This window comes from Amblyomma mixtum, chromosome 10 (genome assembly GCF_055824585.1).
Source record: "Amblyomma mixtum isolate Tamu chromosome 10, ASM5582458v1, whole genome shotgun sequence".
In the NCBI taxonomy this organism is placed as follows: domain Eukaryota; kingdom Metazoa; phylum Arthropoda; class Arachnida; order Ixodida; family Ixodidae; genus Amblyomma; species Amblyomma mixtum.
Window position 1 is genome coordinate 136,954,107 of NC_143021.1, and position 15,860 is coordinate 136,969,966.

At 47.0% G+C, this 15,860-nt stretch overlaps 1 protein-coding gene and 1 non-coding gene across 2 annotated transcripts in view; both read right to left on the reverse strand.

Moving 5' to 3' along the window:
* Positions 1–15,860, reverse strand: part of LOC149327054 (uncharacterized) — a 115,849-nt gene that overhangs the window by 88,989 nt on the left and 11,000 nt on the right. The gene's annotated exons all lie outside the window — the stretch shown is intronic.
* TRNAT-AGU (transfer RNA threonine (anticodon AGU)) lies at positions 15,580–15,653 on the reverse strand. The gene has a single exon. It is a non-coding gene; the product is annotated as a tRNA-Thr (tRNA).

Sequence of the window (15,860 nt, forward strand, 5' to 3'; positions counted from 1 at the left end):
AGTTCCGGTTGCTCCTAGGGCGGCAGACAAAAGAGACAGCAACATCACGCGTACACAACCTGTCTTCGTACAAGCTAGACCTAGCTGAACTCTCGCTTCTTAACAAGGGGCTCAACTTCAACGCTGGGCCCGTCACCGATGCGAAAAGCATGACATGTGCCGTTGAGCCAGCAGTGCGAAAGATTGACGCCAGCCTACGCGACCAAGCACGTTCTCGTGCCATCGGAGCACTTTCAAAGTTACGCAAAGAAAAAGACAGCGCACTCCCACGCCCTGAACAAGAAGCCCTCAAAAGACTTCAAAAGAATGAGGCCGTCGTGATCCTTCCCACCGACAAGGGGAACGCCACTGTGGTGTTAGATCGGGCTGATTATGTAGAAAAGATGTCGGCACTTTTGGAGGACAAACATACCTATGCAAAGATAAACCGGGACCCGACCAGAAAGATCGAAGCTGAACTTCAGAAGCTTCTCGCTGAGGTATTCAAATACGTCCCCCCGTCCGATGGTCAATATATCTACAACAAGCTTCTGTGTCACAATGGCGCCGCTCCTGCCATCTACGGCGTGCCAAAAGTGCACAAGGAGGGCACACCGCTCCGTCCAATTATGGACTTTACACGGTCCCCGCTGAACAAGCTCTCTGGCTACCTTCACCGGGTGTTGGCCCCTTTAGCGGGAAAAACCGCTACACATGTCCAGAATGCAAGCGACTTCGTCGAGAAGCTGAAGAATGTGCCCATTGACAACACCCAAGTAATGGCTTCTTTCGATGTGAAGTCTATGTTCACATTTGTGCCTGTGGATTTTGCGGTGGAGTGTTCGAAGAAAGCACTGAAAGAAGACGCGACTCTGCCTGAACGAACCCCGATTGAAGCCGACGACCTCTGCTGACTCTTAAAATTCTGCCTCTCCAATACTTCACCTTCAACAAGAACTTCTACAGACAGACTTTCGGAACAGCCATGGGTGCCTCAGTTTCTGTAGTATGTGCAAACGTTGCCTTAGAATCCATAGAATCGCAGCACTTGCCTCATTCCACCCCCCACCGCAGTTTTTTTTTGTACGCTATGTCGATGACTGCTCTGTGTCATAAACCGGCCAGACGTACACAGGTTTCTATCGCACCTCAACACGTTCCAGCAAAGCATTCAGTTCACCCTAGAGGAGGAGGTGGATGGCCACATCGCTTTCCTCGATGTCCTCGTGGAACGTTCACCGCATTCTCTGCAAACCACCGTCTATCGTAAGCCCACTCACACCGGAATGTACCTAAACTTTCAGTCATCTCATCCCATCGGGCACAAGCGCTCAGTCGCTGCGGCTCTGTTCAACCGCGCATTTAGGATATGCTCAAGTCCTAAGCGCAGAGCAGCAGAAGTTAAACAGGTCAGGCAAGAACTGATACGGAACGGCTACGCAGCCCAAATACTGCGATCCCAGGAACGACGCTCCTCTGCTCCGACTATCCGAACTGACGCATGCGCAAAGAAGCGGGTACCTATTCCGTATGCCCATGGTGTGATTGAGACTCTTGCTCGGATCTTTTCAGATTATGACATTCATGTGGCCCACGTTCAGTCGTGCAAACTTCGGCAACGACTCTTGCGAGTCAAGGATCCTCTTGACCTCGACATCTTTCCGGGCCTGGTCTACAAGATCCCCTGCCGTGATTGTGACGCCTCCTATATCGGAGAAACAGGAAAATTCAAGACAAGGCTCAAGCAGCACCAAAATGACGTCGCCAAAGGAAATTCTAACTCAAATGCTTTAGCGCAACATCATCAAGAAACTGGCCATACCATCGACTGGGACGCAGCAGGTGTAATCGCAAAGGAAAAATCATTACGATAACGCCTTCTCATAGAATCATTGTGCATTCCATCCACGCCAAACACGATTAACCGGACCCGTGGCAATCTCGCAAAGATATATATACCTGCGCACCCTTCATAAAACCGCCCATATATAGCTCTCCTGCCCGTTCTTCGCTTCTTTGTGATCAAGGCACCCGTACGGGCGCCGAAACGTCAATTCTCTTTATTTTTCTTTGAACCTTAGCGAGTGTGTTTTCTTCGACAAATAAAAAAGCTGAAGAGAACAAAATCATCAGCAAGCTTCACATGACATTAGATACCTGCACTACTTGGCTGTTGCTGAAGGCCACTTTATAATTTTTTATTGGATTCCAGCTGATTGCGGCATCCTGGCCAACGAGAGAGCAGATGAAGCGGCCCACAGGCCTGCAGCGTCGTGACTATAAGTACATCTTCACAAAATCGGATGCATCCCAAGTGGCCACATGATGTACCCAGACTAAAAAAAAACCGCCTCTGGAACTTGCCAAGTCATCATTACGCCTTTCTCCATTCATTCGACCCACAGCTCAAATTAAAGTTGCCACTCGGCTTTCTGCATCAACTAGAAACAATTTATCATCGCCTTCATCTTAACATTCCATTCACGAACAGCCTACGATACCTTGTCAAGCAAACAGACAGTCCGTATTGTGACAACTGCGGCTGAGTGGACACTGGCGTTCATATTATTTTCGAAAGTCCAGGTATACTAACGAGCTCGGGCACTATGAACAATGCATGCTGTCCGTCAGGCAAGTGCCACTCACAGTGGAGCCTCGATTAGGTCCTTTAGGCTGCTACAGACAGCAGCGACGTGCAACAGCCTTCTCATTTACCTGTTTAGACGCTATTGGTGTTTTAGACTAGCTATAAATTTTCGCAACACTTTCTCACACGTGCTCACCGTGCTGTGCATGCACAGAACTTGACTTTGGTTGCATTCTAAGAAACCATCATGCAGTTAACTACTGCGTTGCAACCCTCTTCAATAGCCGCATTCTTTTCTAGCAACCTTCTTCCATCTTTACTCCCCTATTCCGTCCCCTATTCAGAGTAGCATATCAGAAAATATTCAGAGCTAAAATCTATTTTTCATTAAACAGCTTTCTCTCTCCCATTTAGAGCAGTTAGCTTGAAAGCAGGACTCGTAGACAAGGTAGACGCTTGGGCTGAGGACCTGTAGTTCAGTCATTTTCTGTTTTATGCGCTTGTTCTGGCTTGGTTATTAAGCATGAAATGCTTTTAGCTCCCGTTGTAGGCAGTGTGGTGAGGTCACGCCGAGACCGAGAGCCAACATCTGGGCTGTGAATTCCACATATCCGGGAGCTGTAACGAGAGCATCCGGGCACCGTACGAGATTTAACGATACTCTCTAAGAGAGAGGACAGCTTAGAGCTAGAAGGGAGCTCCAGGGCGAGGAAGGTCTTTGGGCGGAAACACTGGTTCCGCGCCGTCCCCAAGGATGGCGCAGCGGTCCCACACTCACGCATGTAAAAGACCGGCCGCTGGGCCTTCACCTCATGACGCTTTCCCCTTTGGCAGGCAGATTTATACACGCTCACGAAGTATTCGAACATCTGCCGCATGGCTCCATCGTTTTCTACGTTGACGCAGGCATCCAGGCTTGCGAAACCACTACTGCAATTTACTGCCCTTGCAAGCCTGCCCTCAACAAAACCTCTAGGTTTCGCTTCCCAGAACCTCCTTCCTCCTTCTGTGTGGAGATGCTTGCCGTTCAAGAGGCACTATGCTCAGTGGCCGCCGTTCCCTTACTACCTACGGCTCGCATTGTCATCCGCACCGACGCTCTTCAAGTCATACGCCTACTACGACGGGTCAGTCGCACCCCAGGCATTTGCCAGGACATCCATCGTCTCGCGGCACGCATCCCGCAGCCAGTCCGAATACAGTGGGTCCCACGAGACCTCCTGAGTTCGCAAAGCCGTGCAGATTCTGCGACCCACCTTGTGACCCCAACTTCGTCTTCGCCTCCAGTCCTAACACTGGATGACACCACCCTCCTTTTAACAAAAAAGGAACACCTCCGGCGCCGCACACGTGCTCTAATCCCTCCGTGTGCGGTAACCCTCCCCCGTGGTCTTACCCGTGCAGAGGAGGTTGCGCTTCGGAGGATCCGGGTCGGGGTTGCCCTAACTCCAGCCGTTACACGAAAGTGGCCGCAATTTGAAGGTGTATTTCCCCGCCCCGGGTGTCCAGTCTGCAAGAACAGAAATCTTGAGGCCGACATTCACCACCTGCTGTGGGTTTGCCCGGCGCTGAAGCCTACAAGAATTCGGCACCTGGCGGCAGCGGGTCTTTCGCCCGAGAACAGTGCTTCATACACTGCTTGGACACAAGGACCTCATCATCGTTCACTGCTCGATTTCATTAGATCAGCGAACCTTTACTCATTTATTTAGGCATCCTCATTTATCATTACATGCCGTTTTATGCCCTGAGGCAATAAACATCGCATTAAAAAAAAAAAAGTATTCGAACGCGCTGCATATACATTCTTGTCAGGCCTCCGTCTCGTCGTGCCCGCGTACGCTTCTGCATCGTCCTGCATTTCAATGCCGCCACCGTTACAGCTGCTTAAGCCGAGCAATGGAGCCTGACAGAAACCGAATACAGCTGACGAGGCAGGGCGTAAGAGATTCCCCAGACACTCGCAGGAAACGATTGCGTCCACATGGACCAGTGCACAGTATGTGTGGTGTGTCGAACACTAGAGCCATTTCAAGCTTTTGGCTAGTATCATCTACAACCAATGTGTTATGCCCGTAAACATTTCATGTTTACTCTACTCTCGGTTACGGGAGAGGCAGAGATGTTTTCAAACGGGCGTTCGCTGCGAACATTATCGTTGTTGCACGGCGGAAATACACTGCGATAAATTTTTCATCAAACCTTTTTTTTTGCATAAGACAGTGTCTCGATAATAGGCGAAGCTAACAGAGAGACACAATAAAACGCGATATCAGTTTATCGCTAGCACACTCCAGAAGATAAAGGTATTTTGCATGTTGACATGTAACAAAGAATGATGAAAAGGTAGCTGTTTTATACAATTTAGGTGGTACAGATTAGCACCACACACACAGCCACAGAACGGGCACTTAATGGCGTCTACATTGTCCACTTGATGCCAGCGAGGGCTGGTAAGCCGTTCACGGATGATGTTTGGCGTGTAGGCGGCATCGGCGATGATCATGGTAATGAAGATCTGGTCATGCCGATTGAGAGCCACCTAGCTTGGCATTGTTCAGAGTTCCGCAAGGAACGCGACGACCTCGTCTCCAAGCATGGTTTTCCCACCGATTACGGGGAATTTCGTGCATTGACCTGAGCCGGAGAGAACGGAATCTGGGAAGATATTAAGGCGAAAGCCTTTAATGCCTCATCGTTGTAAGCAGCAGTGGTCGACAGAAATGTCACGCTTTTCAATTGGTCGAAACGGTCGGGACGTCACAGTGCGCGAATTTCAAACGGGGCCAATTGTACTTGGCTAGTAACCATGCAACCAATTGAAGGGATCGTATAGTGATGCTCCAAGTAAGTGTGACTGAGCTTAGTTAACTGCTTAATTACCCAATTAGCCTAATTAACTTTCCCAGTCAGGCCATCTAAATAAATAAAACAGAGCAGGAAATTGGTCGAGCTCGGAAATCGAACCCCGGTCTTCGGCATGCGAGACGAGCATGCTATCCACTCCGCCATGCCAGCTCGATGGTTTGGAACGAACAAAGGCGCGTCTAGTGAATACGATGTCTTCGCTCACTCCCATCGTCCTCCCTTCCCTTCCGGCGAGGTTTAGGTTTCCACCGAGATATGAGAGACAGGTACATTTCCTTTCCTCAAAAACCAATTTACTGACGAGCGAGGCGTGAAACCGAATGGGCAATGGCGTTCTATGGACTCCCTGGCAGCGTTGCAAGATGCTGTCGCGTTCCACTCTTAGAGGCGAAGCTTAACATCTTAACCACACATCAGTGACCGCACTTTAGGTAAAAAAAGTGCCCCCCTCCCTGAATTTTGACGGGTGTCTACCGGGATATGTGAGATAGTTACTGCGTAATTTCTTTTCCTCAAATACAATTTTCATTTCCTTCATTACGGGCCCTCTGTGTCTTCCTTCACTCCCACTACCTCCCTTCCTCTACGGTGCGGTTCAGGTGTCCACCAAGATGACAGATAATTACTGCGCCATTTCCTTTCCTCAAAAAGCGTTGCGTTCAAATGGCAAAGCATCGCGCCGAACGGGTGGTGGCGTTCCGTGGACTCCCTGGCAGCGCTACAACACGCTGTCGCGGTCCACTCCTAAAGGCGAAGCTGAAGCGTCATTAATTAGTAGTTAATTAGTATTAAGACATTAATCAGTGATTAACCATTAATTAATGATTTGTCATCACTTAGTATTTAGTATTCAATTATATGTGACGCCACCAGTGCCACAGAAGCAGCCAAAGTGGTGCGGAAAACGCTTCCGGCTCTACGCACTTTAGACAAAGTGCGCCCTGAAGCAGTGTACATCATGGCTAGACCACAGATGCCTTCCTTTCATGTATCACTAGGCCCCTACTTTTCTCATCCTTAACAACTAAATACCCGAACAAACGGCCCCGAGCGTCCCTTTCTAAATAAACAGTTCATTATTCATTCCAGTTTACTACATAACTGCTACCCTGTACAAAGTAGTACGTCGCGGGGTAGCATGTAGAAGGTTACTTGTGAATGCTGGACCAAAATTCCATTCGACCAAACGTAATTGACACAAAAACAGGGGATATCGTTTACGTAATATTTCCCTAATGTCAGATTGTGTTTCAACAAGTACGGTAGCTGGGAACACTTGTGCTCTTTCTATTTTCGGCATCGAAAGGTGCACTGTAAGTTCATGGAATACCGCTGGAACGCGTAGTTAGCTGCGCAGCAGTCTGCACAGAATTGTGCACAGAATGCGCTGCATAGTAGTCTGCAACATCAGTCATTATTAAATGGCCAGGCAACTCAGCTCAAGTTCTCAACAGCGTGAAACTCACTGGGGCTTATGTAGCTATCATCTAATTCGACAATATGGCAAGATTATTGTAGCCCCAATATACTTACTTTCTTCATAAAGGTTGAAACATACAGGAAGCGGGTATATGAAGCCATGTGTCCACATCGAATATCACAAAACACGTATGCCTCTAAGACGTATGCTTTGGAATCAGATCGGCTCTCTGTAAATATCGGAACAATCAAAAGTTGATGCTTTTCAACTAGATTAGTGAGGTTTGACTATCTATATCAACGCCCATCTCGCCAACACGGATTGTTTTAATATAAAAGAATTTAAAAAATAAAAAGGAAGAATATTCAAAGAAGCAGTAATCCTTAGGTATATATGGAACAATGAGTTCTGCCCCCGTATGTCCCCGCCAGAGCATACGTCCACGCGACCGCTTTACCTTGCCCACAGTACGGACAAGATATGGCAAACAAGTCCGTGCCTTTTATGTACCAGATGTGTTCAACGACCTGCCAGATAATGTTTTATCTTTCAGCACTCGGAAAGATGTGAAATCTGCTATCTTTATTTGTGTGTGTAATTTTGTTTCTTTTCTTTTTTTTTCCATTTTTTCCCTGTTCTTTCTTACTGCCTTTCCTTAGTTTTATTCTGATTCTTGTGCAGTATTTATTGACTGTGCCGTTCTCTGGCTTGCTCCATTCTGCCGAGCACTGCCCCTCAAGCCCATCACTGGCTTGGGCAGGCTCGTATTTGTACAATGTAATTTTTAAAATAAATTATTTTTATTATTATTACAGGGTCATTAAAAGGCGTTCAGGCTACCAGATTTTGCTCATGGCATAGGGGCAGAAGAATAGTACACACATATTCAGATCTAGTCTGACAGCGCTATTCTTATTGTGGTAGCGAAAGAGATTAGTCGAATGCTGTAACTTCAGCACTTTTTCATACACGGCCCGCCCTTTTACGTGCGTAGTTATATTGCCAATTTGGAACTACTTGCCTCGTTTTCCGAATACTTTCTGTATATATAAGACAGCAAGACTGGAACTTCAAATGATATACGATGGTTAAAAGACTAACGGGAGAAGAACTCTACGTTTTTTCACTGTTGCAGTATGAAGAGCTTGGAGCGGTAGCTGTGACGTCTCGAAAGTTATAACATTATCACTACAGCTCAATATGACTTTCGTGCAAACAGATCGATTTAGTTAGCTCTCCTTGCTAAGAAAGAATTCATAGTAGAAAATTTTGAGCAAAAGACATGGTACTTGAAGTTTTTTTTAGATTTTTCAAAGGCGTTTGACCTTGTTAATCACTTATTGTTGCTTAAAAAAAAATCGGATACCTGCGGTATTAGAGTCATAGCCCATATGCTGATTTTCTCATACTTGCGACATAGGTCTGAGTTAGTTAGTATTGCCGGTGAATGCTCCCTGCTGAAATCGGTAGCTTCTGGCGTTCCGCAAGGGAGCATTTTGGGTCCGTTTCGTTTTGTTCTTTATGTCAATTATATTGTCCACATTGGTAGCACTGCTAAGTACATAATTTACGCAGATGACGCTAGTCTGCTTTTTTCAGCTACCATAACTGCTCATCTCGCAAATCGAGCTAATGAAACATTAAAAGAAACGAATACTTGAATGGCTGATAATCACTTAAAAGTTAACGTTAGTAAAACTGCAGCAGTCATGTTTCATCCACGTCATAAACACTTTGCACTTCCTCCAACTGAATTAAACAATACCAGAATAGAATTTGTGCAGTCTGCGAAAACCCTGGACGTTTAGTTCGCAGAAGATATGTCGTGGAATGACCATATTAATTACGTAGTTCAGATACTTTCCAGAAGAGTTGGTATCATGCGCCGTAATTGCTTCAATCTTCCTACGTCACTCAACATGTTACTCTACCACTCTTTGTTCTCTTCCCAAGCCAACTACGGATGTATGGTGTGGGCAGCAACCACAGCTGAAAATATTAACAAACTCACTATCCTAGAAAAATGTATTATACGCATTGCATGTAAAGTGCCGCGTTTCTTCTGCACTGCGGGCGTTTTTCATCAACGCAGCGTTATACAAATGAAGTCCATGCATAACTATAGGCTGTCCTATAAATATAAACTCGCCATAATGAAAAATGATGACTCCTCACTTACACTTGCTGGGTTAGAGCAAAGCAGAACTGTGTAACATGCCCGCGCAGCAGAGCCTTGGAATGTTAAGAAATGCCGCACAAATTATGCCAAACAAATGTTGCAGCATACCTTACCGACGCCTCTGAACCAGTTGTACTGCCACAAGAATCTTAATGTATCCAATATATCTCTGACATAACTGCCCCAAATGCTCGTTAAGTAGTTTTTTCTTCCAATTCTCATGTTGAAGCTCTTGTCAGTTTTGCTGTCCTTTATTTTCTCCTGCCCGTCTTTGCCTTTATAGGCTCTTTGATCTAACACAGTCTTTTTTTTCTTTTACAAGCACACTGCACTACATACTAACGTACATGTCTTATTCTCTTTACCGAACATGCCCGATTTTTCTCTACATTTTGTTTGATATGCTCCGCCGCCGTCAGTGCCGCACTCTAAGAGGAAGTCAGGACCTCTCAAGCTGTCTATACAGCTTTTTCTCTGGCTGTCCTCGTAACACCTAGTTGTGGAAATAAACCTTCAACCTTCAACCTTCAAAATACAGGGGCAATGCGACTGAGCAGCTTTAATGACATTCTGTTTCCTTTTATAGCAGCGCTCACTGCAAACGTCATGAATGTTATTGGCACGTTTAACGGTGGAAAACCTGTGTGCATTGAATTTTTTTTTTCTCAGGTAGAAAGTGAATGCTGCTTTGCCCTAATTACAGCCAGCAGCGATTATTATTGAGCGTCTTAGATTGCTATACGTAATCAATACTGCATCGGCTTAAGCTTTTTCGTTGTGACAAAAATGTATACCGTGCGATTAAGATAGAAAAGAATCCCAGGAAATTACATCAGCGACTTACTGACTATTTCAAGTTTGCTAGATGCTTCTGCCTCAAAAAATGTTTTCGGCGCCTTGTGAGGAACTTGTTGAGGTGCAGACGAATTGAAGCTTCCGGCGGACGCAATCCGATGCGTTAAATATAGCAGGCTCACCTAAATAAAAATAACGTGATTATATGCACTACCGGTGTTTCCGTGTTCCACGAAGATATAAAAGCATATTGCAACGAATTGTCATATGATACACTTTTCCTCACTGTATCAGGAGTAGTGAAGGTGCTTTTGTGATATTTGTGTTGAGGTATCCCGCGTGATGGGTGACAAATCTTAGCTTAGTTCGACAAATGCGGAGTACGGACGCTAGCACGTTTCGTTTCATTTCACTTTCGGTTCGAGCCTATGGTTTAAATGTCAGAATTCTAGCAAAGATAGGCGAGATCGGGAGCAAACTATTACATTTTGGGGTCGCTTAACGCAACTTAGCCGGGCCTGCGTTAGTGGTATGTTCTGGAGCCACTGCGCACGAATGAAAGTTGCTGAAAACCACGGCATTCAATGCACCGCTCAATAGAGTGGCAGCTAAATACGAGGGGTGATCGGTTGCAGCTATAGCATAATACTCTCGTGCCGTGGCTAGCGAGGCTGATCAGTTCGCGCCACCGCTGCCACAAACCCAGTCGCGGCAATATTTATTTCTGCAGGTCTCACTCGTTTCAAACAGACGATGGGTTTTCCTAAGAATGTAAGCATTAGTGCTCACTCATTAGAAAAAGGATTAGTGCTCACGCATTAGAAGAAATGGACCAAATCAATTATTTCTTTACCTTTACCTGCCGCCGCGGTGGCTCAGTGATTATGGTGCTCGGCTGCTGACCCAAAGGACGCGGGTTCGATCCCGGCCGCGGCGGCTGGAATTTCTTTGGAGGAGAAATTCTAGAGGCCCGTGTACTGTGCGAGGTCAGTGCACGTTAAAGAACCCCAGGTGGTCTAAATTTCCGGAGCCCTCCACTACGGCGTCTCTCATAGCCTTAGTCGCTTTGGGACGTTAAACCCCATAAACCAAACCAAACCTTTACCTTTACCGGCTTCAAATGATTAAAGGCCATCCAAAATATTCGCTTGGATTTTAGCCCTCTATCTAATATGCGTTTATTAAAGCAAGAAAAAAAAGATAATAAAGCAGCCCTAACTACATATAAATCATAAATAGAGAAGAGTTAGTCATTGAAAACCAATCGGTGTAGAAAGGAACGCACCCAAGCCGTGAGCGGCTTCTAGCCGCTGTTCTATTTGGCAGCGTATCTGCTCCGCGTCAACCATTTGTTCGACTCTTTTTTTCGGGACATCTCGGAGGCACCTTTGGCCGGCTTGTTATTCTGGACCTACTTTTTCGCGAGTGTACCTCGACACCCTATCTTCTATCAACAGTAGATTCGAGACAATTTCATTTTTTAAAATAAAAAATATTTCTGGTCAAATGTGTGGTGGCTGCGCGCCTACTGATAGCAACACGCGCGCTACCGGGACACGCCCCTTTGATAAGGGCTTATATACCGGGCCACCGAGTGGTGTCGCGGGCACTTCCATGCACTTCTTCCTAGCTTGTCATTGACGTCGGCCCAGATCTGCTGGCGCTCGCCAGTAACTTTGTTAGATGGAATTAAGAAATTCCGTCGACGTACTTAGCTGCAGCTTCGTGGTTCTTGCTTGCACGGAAGAACACCAAATAATGGCGACGAGGATCAACGCATCTACAGCGGGAACCGGGAGCTAAGTTGGTATTCTTTTCCTCACTTCGGAACTGAGACTACTGTGAAATGGCCTTGCAGCTGGGACAGATGGAGCCTTTCGACGACTCGACCAGTGACTGGACGTCGTACGACGAGCGACTTTCCTCGTACCTGAGGGCGAACAAGGTTCCAGCCGACCTTCAAGTCGACGTTTTCGTGAGTCTCATCGGTCCGAAAACCTGCCAACTTTTAAAGTCTTTGACTGCTTCCGATACACCTACTTCGAAGTCGGTAAGCGTGTTAAGAGAAGTTTTGAACACACATCTGTCTCCAAAGCCATCCGTAATTGCCGAGAGAGGGAAGTTTTACCGAGCAACGCAGCGTGAAACGCAAACGATAGCGCCGTTTGTAGAAGAGATACGCAGGCTGGCTCAAACCTGCGATTTCACTTCTTTTCTCGACGATGCGCTTCGTGACAAGTTTATTTGTGGCATGCGGCGAACTGACATTCAAAGACAGCTGTTTGTCGAAGACAAGCATTTAACGTTTCAGAAGGCAGTTGACCGAGCATTGGCCTCGGAAGCCGCAATGAACAATGCAGCGACAGCTCATGCCTTATCATACAGTGCTGAACAAGTTCACCGAATGCAGGGTGGAAAGGAAAAGAACAGGCACGCTAGCAGTCGCGAAAAGCCCCCTTCATGCTATCGTTGTTGTTCTGTCAAGCATGACGCACAAGCATGTCCGCACTTAAGAGCTACTTGCTTCGAATGTAACCGCCGAGGACACATACGCAAGATGTGCAAAATAAGGACAGATTCGAAAGGACAGAAGCAGTGCATGCGCGCTCTTCAGTGCAACGCCCAGCAAGACCTAACAGAGCTGAACAGTGTCGGCATGTCTCGGACACCGCCCATAATGGTAGAAGTTAATGTGGAAGGAACTACCTTAGAAATATAGCTTGACACTGGAGCAGCAGTATCGGCCATGTCTCATCGTCAGGCGAAAGTGTACTTTCCCGGTATACGTTTGCAGCGAACAAAGATGCAACTGAAGACAGGGGAAACTGTGAAACATGTTGGCGTAATAGATGTGCTCGTACGCCACAACAACCAAGAGGCTTTACTGCCGCTGTACATTCTAACGCAAAACCGGACACCACTTTTAGGTCGCAACTGGCTACAGCATATCAGGCTGGATTGGGCAGGCTTCCAACGCCTTTGCAAGGTGTCCTCTACATCAGGCAGTACGCCGGCAGCATTACAAACTCTGCTACGAAAAAACGAAGACGTGTTCAAGGACGAGCTAGGAACCATACAGGGAGAGCAGGCAAGCCTCCGGTTCAAGGATGGCCAAGTGCCCCGTTTCCTGAAGGCACGGAGTGTTCCTTTCGCTCTTGTAGAAGGGGTAGAGGCTGAACTACAAAGCTCGAGAAGTTGAGAATCATTTCTCGCGTCGCCAGTAGCATGTACGCTACGCCAATTGTTCTCGTAGTGAAGCGCGATGGGTCAATTAGAATTGGTGGCGATTACAAACTCACGCTGAACCCGATTTTAGATGTGGAGACTTACCCGCTTCCAAAGTTGGCTGAACTTTTTTCAGCGTTGGCAGGAGGTCAAAAGTTCTCGAAAATCGATCTGAATAGGGCTTATCAGCAAGTAGAGATGGACGAAGAGTCGAAAGCCTACCTGACTTTGAATACGCACAAAGGCTTGTATGTGCTTAATCGTTTGCCTTTCGGCATAGCCTCAGCACCCGCGATCTTTCAGAAGATCATGGACAACGTCCTGAAGGGTCTTGACGGAGTTACTTGCTACATTGATGACATGATGGTCACCGGTAGGACGGAAGAGGAGGATCTGAAGAATTTGGAGGCGGTACTGAAACGGTTGTCAGAGAGAGGCATCAGAATAAAGAAGGAAAAGTGCGAATTTTTCAAACACAAGCTGCAGTACTTGGGCCATGTCATTAGCAGGCACGGAGTAGAACCAGCTACTGACAAGCTAGAAGCTATTGCAAAGGCTCCTCGTCCTACGGATAAGCAACAGTTGCGTTCGTTGTTGGGCTTGATAAACTACTACGGCAAGTTTGTTCCCAACCTATCAAGCGTTGTTTTTCCTTTCAACAGATTGCTGCGGCTTGGTGTTCCCTGGGCCTGGAATTACGAGTGCGAAGCTGCGTTCTCGGACATAAAGAAGCTGATTTTACAACCACCCGTTCTTACGCACTACGACCCCAGTGCACCGCTGCAGTTGTCGTGTGATGCATCGGCATACGGTATAGGAGCTGTCATCTCTCATGTGCAGCCAAACGGTGAATGCCATCCGTACGCATCGCGCACACTATCTTCAGTAGAGGTATATTATAGTAAGTTGGAAAAAGAGGCACTTGCTCTAGTTTTTGGCGTCGAGCATTTCCACTACTACCTTTTTGGGCGTTCGTTTGTTCTTGTTACGGACCACAAGCCCTTGCAGACAATTTTCGGTGCCAAGACGGGAATCCCAACCATTGCCGCAGCTAGAATACAACGGTGGGCTGTACTTCTGTCTGCCTACAATTTTAGCTTGAAGTATAAACCGTCGTCTCAAAACGCCGACGCAGATTGCTTATCTCGTTTGCCTTTGCCGAGTGACAGCGAAGAACGCTCGGATGAGCAGTTTTATCTCCTACGCATGCCGTCCCTGCCAATTGACTATCGTGAGGTGGCACGTGAAACGAGCCGAGGTTCGCTTCTAAGACAAATCAGGCAGCACGTAATGAACGGGTGGCCTGAGGGCGTCGTGAGTGAAGAAATGAAGCCATTCTTTCACAGGCGCTATGAACTTTCCGCGCAACTAGAATGCCTCATTCTTCCAATGCGTGTTGGTATTCCTCAAAAATACCAGCCTCAAATGCTCGAAGAATTGCACCAGGGACACCCTCGCATTCTTAGAATGAAAGAACTAGCATGCAGCTACGTGTGGTGTCCAGGAATCGGTCGCGACATTGAATCTCATGTGCTGTCGTGCAATCCGTGTCTAACGCAGCGCACAATGCCTTGCCATGCTCCTTTGCACCCGTGGGCATGGCCAACCAGACCATGGGAACGTCTGCACATCGATTTTGCAGGACCTCTCAAGGGTGCCATGTTCCTGGCTGTGGTCGACGCTCGCTCCAAGTGGCCTGAGGTGTGCCAGATGCGCGACACGTCAGCAGAAAGCACTGTAAACCGGCTACACGAAATCTTCTGCAGGTTTGGTTACCCTGAAGTGGTGGTGTCCGACAATGGCCCGCAATTCATTTCGGCTGCTTTTTCAAATTACCTTAAAAGCACTGGCACGCGGCATGTGCGCACATCAGCCTACCATCCCAGCAGTAATGGACAAGCTGAACGATTTGTCCAAACCTTGAAAGCGGCATTACGTAAAAGTACCGCCGCAAACTTAAGCACAACGTTGGGGGAGTTTTTGTCTTACATCAGTGAGTGGAATTCTCTGACATGATAAAATGTAAGCGCATAGTCATCCTGCATGCCTTTTTTATTTTTATTTTTATTTTACTTTTACCCGTGTATCTGTGTTATCTTGTTCTGCTTGGATCTGTAAGATGGTCTGCAGTATGAAATAAATAAATAAAATAAAATAATTACTCATTGGCATCCACCCAAGGGCAGCCATACGGCTACAAAGGGAAGCTATACAACTTTCTCAGAAACTTCATAGTTAAAGAAAAATTCGTCCTGGTCCGGGGTTCGAACCCGGGACCACCGCTTCACCGGAGCAGTCTCTATACCAACTGAGCTAACTGGGACGGCAAGCTTATGGTAGGGCGATAGCGAATTAATAACTCGAAGTGGGAACAGTGTTGGTCAAATGTTTAGGGGAAGCCCCCAGGGTGGAGTAAATTTGTAATAAGGGAGTAATTACTCATTGGCATCCACCCAAGCGCAGCCATACGGCTACAAAGGGAAGCTATACAGCTTTCTCAGAAACTTCGTAGTTAAAGAAAAATTCCTCCTGGTCCGGGGTTCGAACCCGGGACCACCGCTTCACTGGAGCAGTCGCTCTACCAACTGAGCTAACCGGGACGGCAACCGGGACGGCAAACTTCGAGTTAGTGATCAATTCTCTCTCGCCCTACCATAAGCTTGCCGTCCCGGTTAGCTCAGTTGGTAGGGCGACTGCTCCAGTGAAGCGGTGGTCCCGGGTTCGAACCCCAGACAAAAAGCATTTTTCTTTAACTACTCAGTTTCTGAGAAAGCTGCATAGCTTTCCTTTGTAGCCGTATGGCTGCG